This window comes from Formica exsecta, unplaced genomic scaffold (genome assembly GCF_003651465.1).
Source record: "Formica exsecta isolate Colony F162 unplaced genomic scaffold, ASM365146v1 scaffold20, whole genome shotgun sequence".
Lineage (NCBI taxonomy): Eukaryota > Metazoa > Arthropoda > Insecta > Hymenoptera > Formicidae > Formica > Formica exsecta.
The window spans coordinates 3,228-7,802 of record NW_021849298.1 but is presented as its reverse complement, the minus strand read 5'-3'; positions in this window follow the sequence as shown (position 1 = coordinate 7,802).

Genomic DNA, 4,575 nt, shown 5'->3' with positions numbered 1-4,575 from the left:
GTTATTAACTGGTTTATTTCAAAACCTATGGAGCGAACTACAATCACTTTGACCTCATTTGAAAGATAATTTAATTCTGAACAAAAAGTTTCGTATAAACATGGGTCGAAAAATGCTTGCTTAAAAAGTTAGCGCCTAAAAACCTCTGAAATCACGGTTATTTTTTACATTTTTACAAATATCAGGGAAAGTGTGCGTCTTTTAACAAAAAATACCAAAACAAAAGTGGTAGAGAATTAAATTATCTTTCAAATGAGATCAAAATGATTGTAGTTCGCTCCATAGGTTTTGAAATAAACCAGTTAATAACCAATTTCAATTGTACCGAAAAGTCTTTAAAGGTATAACTTTGATCGTATTAAGATTCCACGAAATATTGTGAATATATTCAACTAATTAAATATATTTAATAACAAAATATATATCATATTTCAAAGTGTAGATAAGCCTAACTTCTCTAGCTCATATCCGCATCTCCTTAAACTCACGTCTTCATAAGAGCAGCGATAGTGGAAATAGCGTCTGTGAGTAAACGGTAAAATCGCGCTCTAAATGCTAATTCGTCCATTTTCTTGGCTCGTCTCGTGAAATCTGTGAAGGACCTTTACGTTGCAAGACCACCCGCTGAAAATTCGTCCCTTCCGTATCGGGCTTCAGGTGCGAGAGAGGGATATGAAAGGTGGCTCAACCGTGTCGCTCGGAATATCAAATTATACGTGATAACGTTGGTATGGTAACTCGCTAGCGTTAAAACGCGGAAACTTTACCAATTTGCCGTAGCGGTACAAGCGAAATAATTCCTTTCAATAGAGACAGCTAAATGAGCATATGCGTACATAAATAATGCGATGAATGTTCAGAAAAATTGACGCGCGTGAGACATGCAATTTACACCTCAACAAATCGAAATCGGAAAGATATTTTCGTCATTTCGTTCGAATTTATCGGAGTTTATCGATATATTTAACTTTTCAGTTAAATAAACAAATTACATTATCATGATACAAACCTCTCTGATAGAAGAAAATAACTGGCGACATACACAAAATACACGCTAAATAATAAAATAATTTATAAACGAAGTGTAAAATTCACTTTGTTTAGCGCGATGCAACCGACGCCAGTCAATAATTTAATAATTTGAATTTGAATTGCATTATAAAATACGATGTCCAGTTTTAACGCATTGAAAAGATATTGCGTTTCTACGCGCGATACTTTTGGATTATATCTCGCGACACACTTTGTGTAACATTATTCAAAAACTAATGAAACCATTGAAATAGCGAGCTACGTGGGACACGATACCGTTGAGGTTGCGCGCGAGGATTACGGACGGAATTAAAAATCCTTTGTGAAAATCGGTGGTCGCTGCCTTAACGCATCGGTAATCCGGCGCGGTGGCGTCCTATAAAACCCACGCCCAACAACCGCTATTACTCGTACAAACGCAACGTGCCGGACAAAATTGGTGGAAGCGATCGTAATGGAACGCACGCGGAAAGCGCGTCGCTACACTTACCCGTTGCACCCGTCCGTACAGGGGTGAGTGCGTTTAATTTCGATTCGACGCGTTGCCTGGCCGCACCGGCGTCGGAAAAAGAGCTCGCGGACTCAAACATACCAGTGAATATAACACGTTCGCCGGTGTGCTTTATTCGTTTGCAATAAACGCTACAGCTCTCCCATGGCGGTAACTAAACTACGTGCCTGTCTGTTATTTTTCGACTCGCAAGGGGGTTGCACTCGTATGTATATATACATTTCGTACGTTTTTCGTATTTTTCGAGACCGTTTGCGAGACCGCGATCGCCCGGCAACATGTATAAAAGATGATAACTGCGCCGATTTGCTATTTGACTTTACAGTTAGAAAGCAAAACCATAGCCCCCATGCGTAAAATAAAAACAAATAAAAAGCACGAAATAAAAACATGTATGCTATATGTTCAATCACATTTATTCGTGATACTTCTCTCAATTTTCATGGAAGTTATTTCTTTATTGAAGTGTTTGTTTTTCTTTTACACGATTCGCAGCTACAATCTTGATAATCGCACGCAATTAGAGATAAACGAGAAAATATGGTCGATGAAGGAAATTTATAGATACGTAGTTATGCTGACATCGAGAAAGAGAGAGAGCCGAAGATATCGAATCACAGACTCTTGCACGGTTCTCATCCGCATCTCATTTATCATCGACGCCTCGATCTGTTCGACGAAGTCTAGAATAAGTTGCCGAAGGTAAGTTCTGTTTCTCTGGCGACCGGTCCCGACGATATTCTAATCGGAAGCAATATTTCGCAGGCGTCATAATTCCACGAGATAAGCTTTCGTATCTTGAAACGATAAGGGGCGCGGAGGCCTCGAAGCGTGCGATCCGATTCGAATTGACGCTCGCGGATTTATGGTTCAACATACGCACAGTGGGGTGCGATTCTGTGCGAGAGAGAGAAAGCTCAGATAAAGGAAGGGGGCATAAATCTTTACGACTGCTAGGGCCAACGACGAGATTGCCCCCTCGAAGACGACCGACTCGCATGATTTATTTATTTATCTCTCGTTAAAGTTATCCGCGAAAGTTTCGCGACTCCTTTTGTCGAGGAGCCGGTATCGACGACGAACGCGCCTTGGATACTTCGACGCCTCGACGGGCGAACAATGCGCGAACGCACAAAGAGGAACTTTGTACTCGACTGGTAGCATCGCTTGATGGAAATCGAGAAGCGTGAACGCGCTGTCATACACACTTAATGCCGGGATTCGTGTGTGTCGAAACTACATACTCTCATCCGTTTGCGCTTATAGTTGCATCGACATTTTACATTCGCGTGCACGTCTAATTAACGAGCATGTGCAAGCGCGCAAATCCTGCTTACGGTAATTGTATGGCGCAACTCCCAAAAACATTACGAAATGTCGAGGCAGTTACTCCGATTCAATTACATATCTCTTTCATGGATGTGTGTCAAAAGATTCACTTTTCATTTATCTGGCAGTTTTAAAAACACAAAGTAAAAAAGGATGTTTTTACATCGTAAGTTTCTGAATTACATAACTTTCATGAATTAAATTTCAAAAGTCTACTCAATCGTTTTATTTCAATTAGATTTAGAATAAATATATTATATAAAAAATATCCATTAATTCTTTTGTTTTCAACTAATTGCAAGCTTAAAATATTTTTCACATTATAGAAACATTGTTAGTGAAAATTATATAATAAAAAAATTAATATAACTCAAAAAATTAATATAACTCACGTCCGAGGAAGAGATTGTCGTTCACTTATATAATCATCTCTACAACAATATCGAAAGCCTCCTACATCTATTGCGTTTCAATTGCAAATCGCGTTGCTCGATATCGAGGAATGCGTTTGTGCAATCCACCATGCATTTCAATTCCGCCCAAGATGAAAGAGCGCGACGTAATAATAGCGGCGCGTGCAATCCCGGCACGTTTCTTTAATCTATTCATCCGTGATTCGGAGGTCGGGCGACGTATATGCACGTGCACGCGCACGTACGCGAATATACGCGTGGGTATATAGCATCCGGGTAAAGATGCGAGGGCACGCCGGGGCACGAAAGCTCGGAATAAAGCTCACTCGATGAGATCGCTGCCGCTTCAGCAGCACTATTCGGGCAATATAAGCTTATTTGACTTTGCGGAGGCATAATCCATTCCGCATACTGTGTTCCTTGGGCGTTGGCCTGGATACGAGTTACACATTGCGAGATCACCTCCCCATTCTCTTTCTTCGCTCTCAACCACGTGCACTTTTTCCTAGTTTCGTTTGCATTTGGAACACTCTCCGAGTACCTTTCCGTGTAATCTCGCTTATACTTCTGTAACTGTAAAATCGCGACCGAGCTGACGGCAATCTCGCGATTTCGACGCGGTTTCAGAAAGTCATAATAACACGCTATGGCAGTTTCCGCGGGCGAACAGACTCGCGGTCCAATTAATTCGACGTGCAAATATTTTCGATAGTAGAGCATGATTCGCTGCGTGTATCGTATTCGATATTAATTTGCTTAATGTATCGACGTCATTGTTTGCATTACACGCAATTCTTGAACTCGGTTAGATCGTGGTTAATTTTGTCGATATTAGAGCTGATTATTCGCGTCGATCCGCTGAGCGGATATTTGTCTAGGAGCAAAAATAATTAATAAAATAACTTTTTGGAATTACCGCTTAAATAAAAAAATTGTCACTCAAAATTTTCATTAGTAATTCGTAGTTTTATAATTTTACATTCTTTTCGTCTACTCTTATCAGCGGCAAAACACTGCTCAACATTGCAGATAGATATCTCATGGTGTATGTAAATATTCTCTTATGCACTCGGTTTTCTCGCCGCACCTCTCAGCGCATCAGTATCCTCCATTCTCGTTTGTCATGCAGATAAGAATACGAGTCGACGATGCCGATTACGCGATCGTCTTTCCAGGCCAGGGGGACTAGGTCGATGTCAAACTGGGTTTGCAGTTTATCTTGGTGACACTGAAGTTGTAATCGCGCTGCCACGCCAATGTCACAGTATTATTCCTATATCGAAGCATTCT